This window comes from Sorex fumeus, unplaced genomic scaffold (assembly GCF_029834395.1).
Source record: "Sorex fumeus unplaced genomic scaffold, SorFum_2.1 ptg000122l, whole genome shotgun sequence".
Lineage (NCBI taxonomy): Eukaryota > Metazoa > Chordata > Mammalia > Eulipotyphla > Soricidae > Sorex > Sorex fumeus.
The window spans coordinates 20,762,745-20,781,451 of NW_026606179.1; the positions used below are offsets into that span (position 1 = coordinate 20,762,745).

Consider the following 18,707-nt stretch of genomic DNA (forward strand, 5'->3'; position numbering starts at 1 on the left):
ATGACAGCACAGACATGGAGGCTCTCACTGGTGGCCCACAAATGACATTATAAATATCCACTGGCCCTTGGCAGAAAAAATTTTCCCCACACTGATTCAAAGGCTCGACACATTTCAGACATGGGGAACAGAGGCCCTTATATTCATTTCAAAACTGAAGTTTTCCAGAGAAACCACAAGGCTGGCAGAATTCTCCAGAATCACAACCTGTGAAACTTCTGATTGAGAGTCAGTTGTGATTTTAAAAACTCCTCACTGAGGAGTTGCAGTTTTGAACATCCTTTCCCCACCGAACCTCACTTCTCTTCAATAAAAAGCACCAAATTCAATGATATTATAATAAGATATGAAAGGAAGTTGTTCAGGTGCATTCTTGGAGTTCTTAAACTGTTTAGAAGCTCAATATTTTAGAAGTTTTATATACTACTTAGGTATGTTACTCTAGGTTAGAAGTTACCAAACTTATTCAGCCTCCTGCCCTTTTCAGGGAAAATAGGAAGTCACTCAGCTCCCCAACCACACCCAAGGCTACCACTGTTTCTTCCCCCACCCTACCCCAATTATTCCAGCATCTCTAGGGAGTTGAGGGAACCCCTGCTGTGGGAACCCCTGCTCTAGGGAAAAATAAGTAGTTTCAGTTCTGTGGTCACTCACTGTTCCTGAAAACACGTATTTATCATTTATTGTATGTAACTGACGAGACTATGGGTCTTTTATTTGAAAATGGGCAATGACAGACCAAAGAGGCAAACTTAGAAGCCTTCCCTTACTCAAAAGTTAAGAGTCTTAAAATCTGGATGGATAGAGTCATCAATCAAAGAGGTAATGCAGAAGGGGGAGTGGAAGAGGAAGGAGATACCAGTGAGATATTTTGATCATAAAGAGTTTGAAGGGCAAGGAGCCCGGGGTGCAGCTCCATGGTAAAGTACATGCCTGAGACTTTGGTTTGATCCCTGGCACCACACAAGACTGAAGGACCAAGGATGTAATTCAGTGTGAGCGTGTACGCTGCAAGGGTAGGCCCTGGGTTTGATCAGATACAACCCGAGAGTGTGATTCTTTTGGGGGCCAGCATCTGCCGTGCATGTACAGCCAACCTGGGTTCGATCCCTAGCATCCCATAAGCCCACCAGGAGTGATCCCTGAGCATTGCCAGGTGTGGCCCAAAACCCAAACCCAAAAACAGTATAACTTTCACAAGAGCTTCGTGTTTTCAGGGATTCAACTCAGGGGCTCACACATGCAAGGTCAAGAGCCCTACTACTGACCTACATTCCCTAGCCCCATTAATTTTTTTAGTAAAAACAATAACCACAGTGGGGCCATAGCAATAGTACAGCAGGCAGGGCGTTTGCCTTGCATGTGGCCAACCCAGGTTCGGTCCCTGTCATCCCATATGGTCATCCGAGCACTGCCAGGAGTGATTATTCCTGAGTGCAGAGCCAGGAGTAAACCCTGAGCATCGCTGGGTGTGACCCAAAAAGCCAAAATAATAATAATCATAATAATCATAGTTATCAGAGGAGTAAATTCAATGAGACACTTAAAATAATTTTGAAACAGAAACACATGTATGTGTATACGCAGAATCTGGCTTTTTGGTCATAACCAGTGGTTGTCAGGGAACTACTCCCTGCTGTGCTGGGGGACAGGGATGCTGTACCAGGGATCAAAAACAGGCTTTTGGGTTGCAAATCAGGTACTATAGCCCTTTTGAGTAACTTAGGAGCCTCTTCCAAAAGGAAATATATAAAGCACACTAACTGTGATTCCTGTCTTTGCTCTAGTGCTACATGTCCCTGCTCGGGCTAAAGTACAGTGGGTAGGACATTTGCCTTGTAGGTGACTGACTTGAGTTTGATCCTCCTTGGCCCATATAGTCTCCCAAGCACTGCTAAGATTGATCACTGAGTGCAAAGCCAGAAGTAAACCCTTATCACTCCTGGTATGACCCCAAAATTAAAACCAAAGCAACACCAAATAATAAGCAGATTCTCTAGTGGTTTTAGAACATTATATACAAGAAATTTTGACATTAACAATATTATAAATCATGGTGCCTCAAAAAAAATTTAAGTAGCGTATTATTCTAAACATATACACTTATCTTTCTCCAAAAAACAAGACCTTGAAAACTTAAAATAATCCTCTGCAATAAACATAAACACACACACACACACACACACACACACACACTTGTTTAAATATTCTTTTGAATCCTTCAATAACATTAAAAAGTAATCTTCTCTAGAGTGCTCAATAGACTAAGTGCATGGTTTGCATGTGGGAAGCCCTGGCTTCATCTCCAGCACTATACAGTCCCAGAACCACACAGTTGCCATTAGCACCATAAGGAGTGGTGGCAAAATTTAAAATAACAAAAAACATCTTCAAGGTTCAGGCATGTGGCTCAGGTGGGAGAGCACAAACTTCAGAACTGCAGACATCATCCACCCCTGCCCCCAATAAACGAGGTATGGCCTTGGCCTGAGCACTACAGGGGTGATACCCACAGAAACTGAAAACAAAGAAAGAATGTGATCATCACACATACACATTTTTCTTTTCTTTGTTTTTGAGTCACACCCAGCAGTGCTTAGCTCCTGGCTCTACACTCAGGGATCACTCCTAATGGGGCTCCAGGGGACCATATGAGGTGCCAGGGATCAAACCTGGGTTTGTCACATGCAAGGGAAGCATGTGGCAAAGACTACCTATTTTTAATAAAATACCATTATTTAAAATTATTGATTTTGGGGTGTATATTAAAGCTGTTATTCCTCTGGGGAATCAAATCAGGGTGACTGTGTGCAAACTGGGCAAGCATATTACCTCTTCTACTAGCTCCCTGGCCCCCTGAGGCCATTATTTCTGGATCTGAAGCTTTGCATCCTGGGATTTTAAATTTTATAGAAAACTATGTTGTGTGATAAAATACTTGGGTTTTTGTTTGCGTTGTTGTTGTTTTTAGGCCACATCTAACTATGCTCAGGGATTACTCCTGGCTCCATACTAAGAGATCACTCCTGGTGGGGTTGGGACACCATATGGGGTTCCCTGAGGGAGCCTGGGTCTAGTGTGGGCAAGGCAATCGGGCAGACCCGCTGTACTCTCTCTGACACTGGTCCCACTTACGGTGCATTTTTGTAGAACAGGATTTGTTTCACACTGACAAAGGCCCTTTTCAATCTGGGGAAAAGAACGGTAAAATCCAGAGTTCAAAGGCCAGAGTCACTGACTAGGAAGTCTTAAATTGGTAACTTGAGCTCTGCCTTAAAGGCAGGAGATTTGCCTCTCAACTTTGGACAAACAACTTGTTTTAAATTGAGGTAGCACAATTTACAATATTAATAATTTAGGCAGAGAGCTACTGTATCACACTCACCATGGCAGTGTCAATTTCCCTTCCCTGAGTCCCTTCAAGCCAGCAGCCGGTCCACCCCACCCCCCACCCCCACCCCCAGCCTAGGCTGACTCAATTCTCTTGGCAGAATCTCAGGGTTTGTTTTCATCGGGCTATTGTCTATTCCTTTGCTTTGTTTCTTTCTACCCCACATATGAGTGAGATCATCCGGTATTTGTCCTCCTTCTGACTCACTTTGCTTAACATGTCACTCTCCTTGGCTGTGGTGAAAGCAAGATCTGATCTTCACTTAAGTGCTGAGAGCTTACCTTTAAAAGCTATTTTTCCCCTTGAGTCTTGTGCTTCTAAAGCTGCTCGACCAAAGTTCCTCCAAAGAATTACGAGAAGCTAAATACCTACTAACAAATTCACAGAAATCTTTTCTAAGAGTATTTTTTAATGCTGTTTTCTACCCAACCATTGGTCTGCTTCTACATAAAAATAAAATTTTTAAATGGCTTATCGCTCGTTTGATTGGCCTTTTTTTCTCTTATCAGTTTTCAGAAAAGAAAAAAAAATGGATGCTCCAGATTGCTGCATCTTATTTTAGAAATGAGAAAAGTGGGGCTTAGCTAAGGCTACAAACCCACCGACCTCACAAAGCCACCCACTTGTCGTCACAAACTTGGAATCACACAGATCTTTATACAGGTTGGAATTCCGCAACCGTCAAGCACCCCAGTCCACGCAGCCCCAAACCCTCCGGGGCTTCTTCCCGCACCCCTGCCCCCATCCACCCGGGATGGAAACGCCGCGCGTCACAGAAGCCGCTTAACCTCCCCTGCGGCCCGTTGCTGGAGCAGGAAAGACTCCCTTTCAGCCTCCCGCCACGCTCGGAGCCCAGAAATCCGATCCCGCACCCAGTACGGCGATTCGCAGAGGGAGCAACAAACTCACCCGCAAACAAAGACGACGATGGCGAGCCAGCGAGTATGCGCCTGCGCACTACTCAGGCGGGCCGCGGCTCCCAGAGGCCTCTGGGCTCGCCGGCCCCGGCTCCCGAACGGACGCGAGCCGTCGACACTGGATCGTCCGCTACGGTTGTGACTGTGGACTACATTTCCCAGAAGTTCCGAGCGCTTCGCTCGCTCTTTCCTTCGCGAGAGCTGGTGGGACCGGATACTTGGTAGGGGGTGATTTGTAAATCGAGCCGGACAGCGCAGGTGACGCTACCTGTGTTTACCTTCGAGAAACTAGCGTGGTGCGCTCCGGATTACCACCAGCTCAGTTCAAGCACGCCACCGTGACTCTGACTTGGGGTGGCGGCGCGAAGTCTCGCGCGAGGAACAAAGGAAGACTCGTTGTGGCCGTTAAAAACAGGTGGAAGACAGTTAAAGACACCTGGCCTCACACCTACCGGGCGCCATCTTGGCCGCTAGTATGACATCGAACTACATTTCCCAGAGGGCACCGCGGCCGCCGCTGATTGCTTCCGTTTCTGCTGGCTTCCGTGCTGCTTGTCACTGGCTGCACGTGGGGAAGCTGTTTGGTGGCTTCCAGAGCCGAACGCGGGGCCACAGAAAATTTAAGTCTATTGAGGCGGAACTGGCTGAGCTGGGGCGGTTGTGAAACTTAGTGTCATTCTTATGTCTCAGGAGTGTGAAAGTGTGACTGTAAAACATTGTATGCGGAGGTTGAGGCGCCTTAAGCAGGTGTTAACGGTCTCCGCAGAGTCCGCTAAGGCCTGGCCGTGTACCGGGACTCCCTCTAAGAGTGCGTCCCTGTAGAGGCTATGTGAACGTGACTTTGAGCTTGTTTTCTGCTTTGTGTGCACGGATAGGGAGTCCCCACGGAGCTGTCACCCCAGCACTGGATGGGGATCTTATGGCTTAGGGCTCTGGTGGGTGCGTGGCTGCAGCACTGACTTGGGGAGACTATCGGTGGAGAGATATATAGTCACATATAGGAAGCAAGGACAGGAAAGACGCTGGCAATAAAACGCTGATCTTGGCTGTGATACTGAATTTGAGATGGAAGCCCCTACTCACCGCTGAGATCATTTCCCCCCACCCACCCACCCACACAGGAGTGGTGGACAAGACTAAATTTAGGGGGTGAGTGTGCTGGGAAAATGCTCAGAGCTGGAGGGCATGTGGGAGGCACGGGGTTCCTCCCAGCATTCCACCCCGTGACCCCACCTCATCACTCCCAAACAGAATAAAAAAGGGTCTTGTCCTCTGTGTGTCTCCTTTCCGAGAAGCTGCTGGCCAAAGTTGAAGGAACGGAAGACAGTCTCATCTGAAAGGCATGTTCAGAGTACCTTGGTCTTTTCTTTGATTCGGAAAGACTATTATTCATAAGGATTTTTTTCCCCCTTCTTGGCAAATGCTGGATACTCATTGAAAGTCGCTTCCTTGCCCTCCCTAATTTTCCTGTACTAACATGGCAAATGTTTATCCTGTGCAGAAATTAGTACGGGGAAAACAGGCCTATTTATCTTGTGCATAAAATATTACGGTTTTACATACATATAAACATGTAGGACCATATACATCTATGTATATATATACATACAATTTTTGTTAATCTGAGGATAGTGTAACCCATATTGATGGGAGAGGGGGAGGGGAGCAGCTGTGCTATTGATGGAGGCAGGAATGAGGAGCTTGAGTTGGAACAGAGTGACATACTTGGCCTGGCAGTGCAGTGTGGTACTAATGGGGGCAATACAGGAAAACCTAAAGAGATTGTGGTGTGGATTGGGCATCTGGTGTGAAGGATTCAAACCCAGGGTTTCACACATGTAACGCACATGCCCTAGCACTTAAGCTGTAGCCCTTGCAAGAAACTTTTCCAGGTAGGGGTTGGGGCCATTACCTCGATGGTTTTCAGGGTCTATTCCCGGGGTCACTCCTGAACACAGAGATACACTCTACTGGGCATCAGCTAGAAATAGCTACATGTAAGGAAAGAAATGGCAGGAAAGAGCCGTATGTAAGGAAAGTGTGTGTGTTTCTCTACCTGGGTTGGCTCCACCTCTAGGGAAAAGACATTGGCAGCCCAGGGTAAAAAAGCAGCCAGCATTCTTCAAATTGGATAGTTAATTCACAATCTGTGCTGGGTTTTTTTTTTCTTTCTGCTTTGTTTCTGGGCCACGTCCTGCATTCCTCAGGGCTTACTCCTGGCTCTGCAGTCAGGGATCATTCCTGGTAGGGCTTGGGAGACCATACAGGATGCCTGGTATGGACCTGGGTCAGCTGTGTGCAAGTCAAGAGGCTTAAACACTGTACTATATCTCCAGCTCAATTTTGTTTATTTGTTTTGCTTTTTGGGCCACACCCAACAATGCTCAGGGGTTACTACTGATTCTGCACTCAGGAATTATTCCTGACAGTGCTTGGGGGACTATATGGAATGGGATCGATCCCCAATCAGCCATGTGCAAGACCAGCGCCCTATCCACTGTACTATCTCTCTGGCCCCGAGAACATTTTATATGCAGTGCACAATTTTCATTTTTGTTTTCAAAAGGCTTATTTTTTCTACATCTAAAGTACAAATAAGCATTTAGATCTGATTGTTAATTTTGACTTAATTCCCTAAACCATTTAAAGTTGAATTACAACTTTATGTGATATAATTTATAATAAATATATATTTGGTCTGTTACAGAACCCCTAACCCCCCCCCTTTAGGAATTTATTAACTGATCAGAACAATAAAGTTGTCTTTTCTTAGTTAATGGGGCAATTTGGGGAAAGACACTATGTCTGAAAAGTTTTCAGTTATTGCCAGGGTCCACCCAGGTGATTATACAACTGGAACTTTCATTGCTTGCTCTCCCCCTAACTGGGAAAGGAAGAAGATCTGGGCATTGAATCAGTTGCCTTACCAATGACCAGCGGCTAAATGACTATGTGATGAAATCTCCTAAATATCCAGAGAACAAGACTGGACAACTTCCAAGTTGGTGAATATGTGGAGTGCCCTTCCTTTTATTGAGAACAATGAAGCTTCATGCTGTTTGTCTGTATCTGTGTGTTTGTCCTTACCTAGTGTGTTTCTTCCATTTAACTGTTCATGAGTTTCATTATTTTATGACCAACGACTAATCTAGTATCTAAAAATATTCATGAGTTGTGATTTCTAGCAGCTTACTAAAAACCGAGGAGGAGGACCTCTGGTAAGTCCAAAGCTTTAGAAGTAACAGAGGGTGGGAGGGATGCTGGGACCCGTGGTGGTGGAGGATGGGCGCTGGTGGAGGGATGGGTACTTGATCATTGTATAACTGAAACACAAGCACAAAAGTTTGTAAGTCTATAACTGTACCTCATCGTGTTTCACTAAAAAAAAAAAAAAAAAGAGCAGTGGCCTTCAACCACTGGTTCATGATGAGCGATGGGCTACATGTGTCGAAAGGTTGAAAGCTAACCTAGTTTTCCACCCGGGCTATAACTGCTGGTCCATATAAGGTCAGGTCTGCAGGGGTAAAAATGTTGACCAACTCTGGTTGTGAAGATAACCTGTACTAGCAACTGGAACTTGAAGTGGTGTGGGGTGGGGTGGTCATTATAAAGACCTGAGTCCTTCCAAAAGTGCTCTCCCTGAGACATGAACTTTCCAACCTGTTTTCTGATTAAACTATTTCCTGGAGTAAAGAAATGATTTTGTTTAAAATCAATACATGGAACAGACTAGCGAAAATATTTTCTAAAGACAGTGTCTGATATTCTAAGATTAAAGTGATTTGGGTGTTTCATTCTCATCTCTCAGAAGTCAAAAATCAGGCTGAGGACTAGTTTTTCTGGCGCCACTGACACTATACAGTTTCCACTGGAATTTTTTTTCCATGTGAAATTTCTTATATATGGATTGTGTGACCTCCATATACTGATACCAACCTGAAATTCACTCTTCAAAGGTGAATATTACTGTCCTTACTGAGAGCAACAGTAGGAATGTAGTGACTATAGTAGAAGGAACACAAGAAATTCCAAGTTTTTTATTCTTAAAAATCAGGGTTATTTTAGAGGGTCAGAATATTAGTTCAGTGGGTAGGGCATTTGCCTTGCATATTGCCCACCTCAGTCCGGTCTGAAGATTTGTATATGGTTCCCTAAGCACTGCCAGAAGTGATAACAGAGCCAAGAATAAGCCTTGAGAACTGAAAGATGTGGACCCATAACAACAAAACATCAGGATGTGTTGTGTGTGTGTGTGTGTGTGTGTGTGTGTGTGTGTGTGTCTGCGCGCATGCACACAAGCACAGGGTAAGGATACTCACTGGTTGTGCTTCGGGGATTATGTTGTGCTTTGAGGATTATGTAGTGCTAGGGACCAGATCCAAGCCACATGACCATATGAGCACTAGGCCTTTGAATTATCTCCCTGACCCTTATTTGAAAATTTAAAATATCTTCTCTTTGGGGAACAACTCTTTTTTTGTTTGTTTGTTTTTGCCACACCCAGTGATGCTCAGGGCTTACTCCTGGCTCGCTGGTAAGAATCACTCCTGGTAGACTCAGGGGACCATATGGGATGCCAAGAATCAAACCCAGGTCAGCTGCATACAAGGCAAACACCTAATCCACTATACTATCTCTAGCCCAACTTCTGAGTAACTTTGTATTAACAAAGAAATAGGGAGAAATAAAATACCTGGAGAACAACCAAGAAGAAAATATAAGCTACCAGATAATATGGACTGCAAAGGGAAGTTTGCCAAGGTAGAGGCCCACAGTGAAAAAAAAAAAAAAAACCTCAAACCATTCAGGCTTATATCTGAAGGGAATAAAAAAAAAAGCAAGAAGGAAATAAGAGCAGAAATAAATTATGAAGAAACAAAATAAGCGCCAGACAAGGAGACAGCTCAGTTGGCTAGTCCACATGCTCTGCGTGTGGGAGGGCGGCCTGATCCAGTCGCTGGCCCAGAGTTACCTCGACCCCCAATACTGGTGAGGTAGACCCTGAGCACTGCCAGGCATGCCCAGCATCCAATCCCCCACCAAGAACCAAAAACATGATTCAAAAGATCAATGAAACCAAGAGTAGTTCTTTGAAAATATTAATAAATTCCTCACTAGACTGAACACACACAATAAAAGAAGAAAAGTTACAAGCAATATTGTAGAAACAAAAGCTTGTAGAAACAAAAGATCCTAAGAATTATCATGAATATCTATATGCAAGCAATTTGAGGAATTTAGAAAAAATGGACAATTTTTTTTATAATCTTATAAATTTCTAAGACTAAACCAGGAACAAACAATCAGAAAAATGGCATGCTATGTATATAGGAGATCCTGATTTGAGAGAAAGAGGAGAAAGATGACTAATACCATACACAAATTAAGATGGATCAAAGTTTTGGATACTAGTTAAGAAACCAAAGAAACCATAGGTAATACAATTTAGTAGAACCTTTTCACCAGAGTTGTATACAGATATAATTTTATTTGCAAGGGATACAAAGGCAAGAATAAGCAATTAGGACTCCATCAAATTAAAAGGCAACCTAATAATTGGTGAAGACATTTGCACATTATATATTTGACAAGGGGCCAATATCCAAAAATATATAAAATTCACTCAACAACAAAAATGGTGTTGGTGGGGGAATGATGCAAAGACTTGAATAGCTGCTTCTCCAAAGATATACAATAGCTCACAAATACTTGAAGAAACAGTCAGCACTACTTATTAAGCAAATTAAAGCCATAATGAGATATCACCTCTTATGAGTCAGAATGGCCTATAGCAAAAAGAATGTAATGCTTGATTGGGAATGTTCCTTGGTACAGCCTCTATGGAAAATTTTTATGAAGATTCATTTAATAATAAAAATAGAAGAGCTGAAGCAACAGTACAATGGTTGCCTAGCACATGGCCAACCCAGGTTCTATTCCTATCATCCCATATAGTCCCCTGAGACCAGAATTCATGGACTAATTTCTCAAGTGTTGGATAACATTGGGTTGTCTTGCACCTCCTGTAGGGAGCTTAGGTTTATTGAGTTACACCCACAACAGTGCCCCTGAAGCACACCCAATTTCATCAAGCACTAATAATCCTATATTGCTTTTCTCCTTCCTTTATGTCATTTGCATGGTTTAGCAATGACCTCTTTGTATAGACACAGGAAGAAAATTGATGCTATGCTTTGTAACATGGGCGTTAATTGACTCCAAATAAATATTTACTTCATCATATTTACTTAAGCCTCAGTTGCCTTTACTTTCTAACACCCCCAAAAGGAGGGTCCCAATCAAGGAACTGGATGGATCCAGGGCAAGCGTAAGCTCCCCTGGTATCGAAAAGAGACAAGCAAAGAGCTATAAGAAATATATTAAGTTAAGAGTATTAAGTTAGTATATTAAGTTGAGACTGTCATGATCCAAAAAGAAGTAAATGAATAAGGACCCTGCTGGGGTTAGGAAAGAGTAACCTGGCCTGAGGACTATAGTCTAAGCTATTGCGAGATGTCCCCAGGAAGAACCAGCCTTTAAGCTTAATATATCTCTTACTGAGTTCAAACAAAATGACTAGAAATACTATAAGAAGTGAATTTACAATGATTATTTAAATGGATTGCTAGCTGAGGAAAGGAGAAAGCAGTACACCCTAGATTGAATCCTGCCCTTAAGTGGATCTCCTAGTAATCTAAAGTACTGAAGCCTTTTGTCCTTGAGTTAATCCCCTAGAACTTCCCTTGAAAGAGTGGCTTTACCTCTGTTTGTTATTATTACAATGTTCAATCCTACCTATGTGTACCTCCATGATTTCTATATAACTACGCTATAAAGGGGAAAGAGGGAAATATAAGGAATATACGAGGACTAAAGGAGGACTAAGAAGATAGAAACTAGACTACAAAGAGGTCTTTGAGGTCTACGAGGAGATTAGGATGATGGAAGTACTGATGACTGGGACTACAACCAAAACTATGACTACAACTGTGCTGTAAGGGGAGAGATCGGACTGTGCTGGGGAGGAGAGAAAATAAATGGACCAGCCTGAGGCCTAGTCCCTGTTTCTCCGTTCCCCAGTCCTTCCCCATCTGTTGCCATTGTTCGGCCTGGGAAGGCGATTCTCAGCCATGGAACGCTCGAGTCCTGTGTGCCTATGCTTCTTCTTTGAAACTCACACTCAAGGACTAATTTCTAAGTGCAGACCCACCGCCAGGTATGGCCCAAAAACAAAACAAAAAAAAGAATGACATGACATTTACCTTTATGGAATTGATTTATATTTAATAATTCTCTCAGACTTTTTTTATTAGTGTCTTCATCTCAATATTAAATTAATGTCTCACTCTCCAAACATCACATCTTCAAAGAAACAAATAAGGGGCTGGAGCAATAGTACAGCGGGTAGGGCATTTGCCTTGCACGCGGCCGACCCGGGTTCGATTCCCAGCATCCCATATGGTCCCCCGAGCACCGCCAGGAGTGATTCCTGAGTGCAAAGCCAGGAGTAACCCCTGAGCATCACCAGATGTGACCCAAAAAGTAAAAAAAAAAAAAAAAAAAAAAAAGAAAAGAAAAGAATAAAGAAACAAATGGATCAGGAGTTTTAACAGCTTTTAAAAGTCTCCTTCTTGCTCTCGGCCGTAGTGCCATCTTCTCAGCGGCCTCTGCACCTTGAGAGCTAAGTGGAGGAAGAAGCGAATGCGCAGGCTGAAGCGCAAAAGAAGAAAGATGAGGCAGAGGTCCAAGTAAACTGCGATCTTGTGCACTGTGGAGGCCGCAGGAGCATAAGCAAAGAATGGCTGAGGCCTGGGACAGTTGTAGAATCTACTAACACTGTGCTCTCTTGGAATTCATCTCACTGGATCTGGAACATCTGATCTCCACCACCACCTTTGTGAGGCCCTCCAATTTAGTCCCCTTTCAGCCCTTTGCCCCAGACCTAACATCCTGGACTATTTCTGTTCTTGACTGGCTGAATGTAACATGCACAATAAATCTTGACTGAAGATAAAAAATAAAATAAAATAACATAACATAAAAGTCTCCTTCTTGGGAATGCCCTGCCACAGAGGCAGAGTGGGATGGGGGGATAGGGGGTGGGAGGGATACTGGGATCTGTGGTGGTGGGAAATGGGCACTAGTGGAGGGATGGGTATTTGATTATTGTATAATTGAAACCCAAGTACAAAATTTGTAAGTCTACAACTATACCTCATGGTGTCTCACTATTAAAAAAAATAAAGTCTCCTTCTTGAGCAAGACATTTGTCCTGGCTGTTGCTGCAATTGAGAAAGACAGCAGTGCAATTCTGGAAGGATTACAGCTCCATGACTACATCAGAACCCTGTGTGAGCCTGCAGTGATGTCATAAAGAAGCATGTTCTGGCAACCTACTAACTGGTCTGTCCAGGACTACTTCAAAAGATTTGCCAAGGATGAGAAGGTTTCAGAAATCAACAGGTTGTGTTTCAGTTGACAGTAATTTAAACCTGAGTATGGGTGAGGATGACAAAGAAGTGGGTTTCTGAAGAATTAACTAATGTGAAGTGGGAACTGAAATAAAAATGTCATAGATTAAGGTAAAGGTAAAGGCCCTCCCGTTGATCGTCGATTTGCTCGAGCGGGCCCAGTAACGTCTCCATTGGAGACTTTGTTGTTACTGTGTTTGGCATATCGAATACTCTCGGTAGCTTGCCGGGCTCTCCGAGAGGGGCGGAGGAATCGAACTCGGGTGGCCCATGTTGGCCGCTTGTAAGGCGAACGCCCTACCGCTGTGCTATCACTCCAGCCCTAGTTAAAGGCCCTCCCGTTGATCGTCGATTTGCTCGAGCGGGCCCAGTAACGTCTCCATTGGAGACTTTGTTGTTACTGTGTCTGGCATATTGAATACTCTCGGTAGCTTGCTGGGCTCTCCGAGAGGGGCGGAGGAATCGAACTCGGGTCGGCCATGTTGGCCGCGTGTAAGGCGAACTCCCTACCCGCTGAAAAAGAAAACCGTAGGGGCTGGAATTATAGTACAGTGTTTGCCTGGCACACAGCCAACCCGGATTCGAGCCATGGTATCAGATATGGTCCCCTGAGCCTGCCAGGAGTGATCCCTTAGTGCAGAGCTAGGAATAAGACCTGAACACTGCCAACTGTGACTAAAAAAAAAAAAAAAAACAAACAAAAAACAAAAACAAAAACAAAAAAAAAAAGCTGTAGAAGAATCCCAAATAATATTAATAAAGGGTCTAAAAGATGTAGCAGTTCTTGTTTGAAAACTAGCACCCAAAACTTATTTTCATTAAGTGAGCGAAGCAGTCACGCATCATCTACCTACAAGTAACTCTATGATCAAAACAAGCTGGGCGAAAGTGATGAAAGAGCAGGTAAGGTGCTTGCCTTGCACATGGCTGACTGTGTTCAAATTCTAGCACCATGTGTTCCCCAAACCCCACCATCATGGACATAGAGTGATCCCTGAGCACTGCTGGGTATGCCCTCCCTCCCTGAAAAAAAAAGAACTTCTAAGATAAAAAAAAAACTTCTGGGTATCTACCCCCAGGACACAAAAACATTCTTTCAAAAGGACATATGAACACCACTGTTCATTGCATCATGTGACATAATGAAACCAAGTAGGTGTTCCAATGACAAATGAGTAGATAACAAAGGTGTGGCATATATGCACAATGGAATACTATGCAGCTACAAGGAACAATGAAATCATGCAATTCGCTGCAATCTGGATATAACTCGAGGACATAACGTTTGTTTGGTTTTGTTTTGGGGCCACACCTGGCTGTGCTCAGGGCTTACTCCTAGCTCTGTACTCAGGAAACACTCCAGGCAGGGCTTAGTTTGGAACCCTATGGGATGCTAGGAATTGAACCCAGGTTGGCCATATGCAAGGCAAGCACCCTACCCAGTGTACTATTCTCCAGCCATAGGAAAATATAGTCGTCCTGCAAACATGGGAAGACCTGGGAGCACAGAGACTCTGATGTGATCTAGGCTGATAGCTCAAAGATACGCATGCAATGGATAAGCTGGGAGGTACCATTCACGTGGGTCACAGACTGATGATCATATGACAAAGTATACTGGAGGGATAATGACTATATATATGGCAGATAAAGATACACTACACGTGGATCACAGGATGGGAAGAGGAAGGTGAAATCAATGGTTACATGAACTACATGGGACAGAGTGTCACGAGGTGTCACGCGATTTCTATGAGATAATACAGAAGTGGAACAATAAGCTTTACAGATACCACAAGTGTTGGCTCCCCCTGCCTCAAGCCCCAGCTGCCGGCAGTTGCAAGACCATCAAGCCATGATAACTGTAAGAGGGGGAATGTCTGTTCCCCTCGCGACAGCTTACCCTCCTTTAAGCCAGGTGCTCGGAGCTTTCTCACAAGCACAAAAGACCAGGTATTCAGGGAGCAGCATTAGGAAGAATTCCAACAGGAGAATATAATGTTAAGTAAGGTCAGAAAGACAAAAAGCATGATTTCATTTATTTATGGTATACAGAATAACTAAATGTGGGAGTCCAACGTATTAAAGAGGGATACTTAGATAACCATTGATCTCAGAGTATAGGAAGGAGAAAGACAGGAAAGGAAAGAAAACGGGGTAAGGGGGTCTGAGTAATAGTACAGAGGAACTATCAGTATAGGGACACTGGGTGAGGGAAATGGATACTGATGATGGGACTGGTGCTAGAACATTGCACACCTAAAAACACAACTATAAAAACTATGTAAATCTGTAGCACTGTAGCAGTCTTCCCATTGTTCACCAATTTGCTCGAGCAGGCACCAGTAACATCTCCATTGTGAGACTTATTATTACTGTTTTTGGCATATCAAATACGCCACGGCGAGCCTGGCAGGCTCTGCCGTGCAGGCGAGATACTCTCGGTACAGTACTTTATTTTAACAAATGTTTTAAATCTATCCAGGAATATAAAAAAGATGGCAAATGTGTTCACCTAAAGTTCCATTTTGATTACATAGTTGTTGACAAAACAATGAATATATTGGTGTGTTAAAAAAACAAAACAAACAAACACTGTCCTCCCGTTGTTCATCAATTTGCTCAAGCGGTGTGCTAAACATCATTTAGAAAACAGACAGGTCTATATGCTTAGCCACAAACCTCTCTGGAAAGTTAAAAACTATAAGGAAAAGCTACTCACTAAAGTGGCTAATTTTGGGTAGGATGATTCAGGAAAAATAAAATGATCACATAGGAGACAGAATTATCAACTTACATGGTTCATAATTAGATCTATGAAGAACTGGTCAGGGAACTTCATTTTTGGCAGGAGAACATGAGGAATTCCAAGGATTTGTTCCCAAGTGAAACTGGTAAAAAAAATTATAGGTAGAAAACAATAGCCATTTAATTACTGGAAATGACATCAAGAACATATAGCAAAAGAATAAATTCATTTCTTTTCTTGGACCAGGTTCAAGAAAACTTATTTAAACTTAAAAATTGTGAGAGTATGTAGTAACCCTGGCAGTTCCTTGCCCATCCCATCTTAGTGAAAAAAAAAAAAGAAAAAAAGTATTCCAAACTGGCACAGCCAAGAACACAGGCTTCCTTGCCATCCTTCGACCCCTGCCCCTAGTGAGAGAACTATACTATTGGGATAATTAGGACAAAGGCATTTTCTGTTTGTTTCTCCTTAAAACACACCCAGTGGTACTCAGGGCTTACATGTGGCTCTTCACTCATGGATGGGCTCAGAGGACCATATGGGCCATATGGGACACTAGGGATCAAACCCGGGTCAGCCGCATGCAAGCAAATGCCCTACTGTTGTTATTATTCTAGTCCCTACAATTGATTTTTTTCATTTTTTATAATTTTATTTATTGAATTACCGTGAGAGAAGTTACAAAGCTTTCGAGTCTAAGTCTCGGTCATACAATGAAACATCCGTACCTTCACCAAGTGCCATTCTCCACCCCCAACAACCCCAGTATACCCCCATCCCACTCCCTCCCCCTACCTGTGGGGCAGATGATTTCCACATTACTCTCTCTACTTTGATCACATTCAGCATTTTGACACCAGACTCACCATTATTATTTGAGATTTTACCCCAACACTCAGATCTGCTGAAAAGGCAACAATAGACAATTTGTTCTATTGCTGGTTATGAATAACATATGATATCGTGTGGCTGCAGTAGGGCCATGTGATTTTGAAATTCTGAAATTTTAACACTTAAATCTGGAGGGATTTCTGCCAAAAGCCACTGGGTTTCGAGATTTGCTCCTGAGTCTCTGGGATCATGGCCGTTGAGCAGCTTGATCAGGAGCCAGAGAGGCCGTTCGTGGGTGATGACTTGGGGTCTCGTTGGGATGGGGAGAGCAGGACCGGCTCCACCCCCATCCTGTGAGGCCCAGCAAGTTTTGTCACTGCAGGCTCAGAACTGACTGTTCAATGGCCCCTGGAGGATGACGGCCACCGAGCCGCCAAGGGGGAGAAAGCGGAGGGACAACACTCTTTGCTCCCTGGGGGGGGCCGATGACAGTAACCTCCTGTGGGGTCCGGACGCATTTCTGCCAAAAGTCACTGGGTTTCAAGATTTCTTTCTGAGTCTCTGGGATCAAGGCTGTTAAGCAGCTTGATCAGGAGCCAGAGAGGCCATTCATGGGCAATGACTTGGGGTCTCATTGGGGTGGGGAGGACAGGCCCGGCTCCACCCCCATCCCGTGAGGCCCAACAAGTTTTGTCACTGCGGGCCCAAGCCTGACTGTCCAGTGGCCTCTGGAGGATGACGGCCACCAAGCCGCCAGGGGGAAGCAGGCAGAGGGATAGCACCCTTTGCCGCCTAGGGTGGCCCAGCGACAGTAACCTACTGCGGGGTCCTGCTGTATTTCTGCCAAAAGCCACTGGGTTTCGAGATTTGTTTCTGAGTCCCTAGGATCATGGCCGTTAAGTAGCTTGATCAGGAGCCAGAGAGGCCGTTCGTGGGCGATGACTTGGGATCTCCTTGGGGTGGGGGGGACAGGCCCGGCTCCACCCCCATCCCGTGAGGCCATGCGTGTCTCATCACTGGGGGCCCAAACCTTACTGTCCAGTGGCCTCAGAAGGATGGCAGCCACTGGGCCGCTGGGGGGAACAGGCCAAGGCATGAAACCTTTTCCCACCTGGGTTGACCCAGCACCGGTAACCTACTGCAGGGACCGAACACATTTCTGCCAAAAGCCGCTGGTTTCGAGATTTGTTTCTGAGTCTCTGGGATCATGGCCATTAAACAGTTCGATCAGGAACCAAAGAGGCCCTGCCTCCTACTATATAGCTGAGCCGGAGGTGGTTTGTGGGTGTGTTTCCCACATACCTAACTTTTGGCCGTTAACTTTCTTGGTAAACTTTGCCCCAAGTTTTGGGGTCTGGCCAAAGGCACAGCAGCAATTTTGGGGTATCTGGAAGTTTGAAGGCACCATCAGACTGCTGATGCACTCGTCTCACAGGTACAGATTGACCTGCTGGCGGCACCATACCCCCATGATATTTTTATATAAGAGAATTTTTTTGTCTTTAGAAATTTTTAAGACTACACATTATGGTTGGTTTAAAAATAAAACTGTACCAAATAATGTTTAAAGAAGTATTGCCTTCGTACATACCTCAAATAATATTCTTATTCTATATATCTCCAAAACAAAAGATTTCCTTATTTTTGAAAACAGCTCTAAACTATCTTAATATATAATTTGCCCTAAGCATTGAATTCTTTGTTACAAATCACCACATAAAATTGAGCCATTTCTGCATCATGAGATGCTTAGACAAAACTTCCCCAGTGGGCTGTTAACGTTAAGTAGTTATATATATATATATATATATATATATATATATAAAAAACTAATGTAGGGAGGACATTTGATCATTTGATGAGGTAGTGGGAAAGATAAGAATCCATCTTCATAATCTCTTCTCTCTCTCTCTCTCTTTCACTCTCACTCTCTCTCTCACTTTTGTTTTGTGGCCTCACCCCTCCAGGTGTGCCTGCCGCCTTTGCACCCATTCCCCCCAAAAAAGAACTCCTTGGAGAGCTGGAGAGATAGTGCAACAGGTAAGACACTTGAGTTGCACGTGGCCAACTCAAGTTCATCCCCTGAGCAGAGTCATAAATGGTCCACCAAGACTCATCAGGATTATTCCTGAGTGCAAGGAGTAATCCCTGAACGCTGGCAGGTGTGGTCAATAAACAAAAAGAAAGCAAACAACTCTTTTGAGGAAGGAACTCTGTTCTTGATGCCTCAAAATGATACCTTTCAAGACCCTGACTTGGAGGTAAACCCAATTTTAAGACTATCCTAACAAACAAATACAAAACTGCTTTCTTCCTTGGAACTTCTATTCTAGTCTCATATATTCAGT

At 43.9% G+C, this 18,707-nt stretch overlaps 1 protein-coding gene across 4 annotated transcripts in view; it reads right to left on the reverse strand.

Annotated features, from left to right (window-relative positions):
* The window catches only part of ZNF260 (zinc finger protein 260), a 43,922-nt gene that overhangs the window by 20,102 nt on the left and 5,113 nt on the right, over window positions 1-18,707 (reverse strand). Inside the window, exon 2 of one of the 4 annotated variants that reach the window (XM_056136525.1) lies at window positions 15,577-15,670. The gene's annotated coding sequence lies outside the window, so the exon portion shown is untranslated. Of the gene's footprint in view, window positions 1-3,672; window positions 3,692-4,014; window positions 4,113-4,300; window positions 4,482-15,576; window positions 15,671-18,707 lie in introns of those variants that run through there. The other 3 variants (XM_056136524.1, XM_056136526.1, XM_056136527.1) reach the window with 3 other exon arrangements.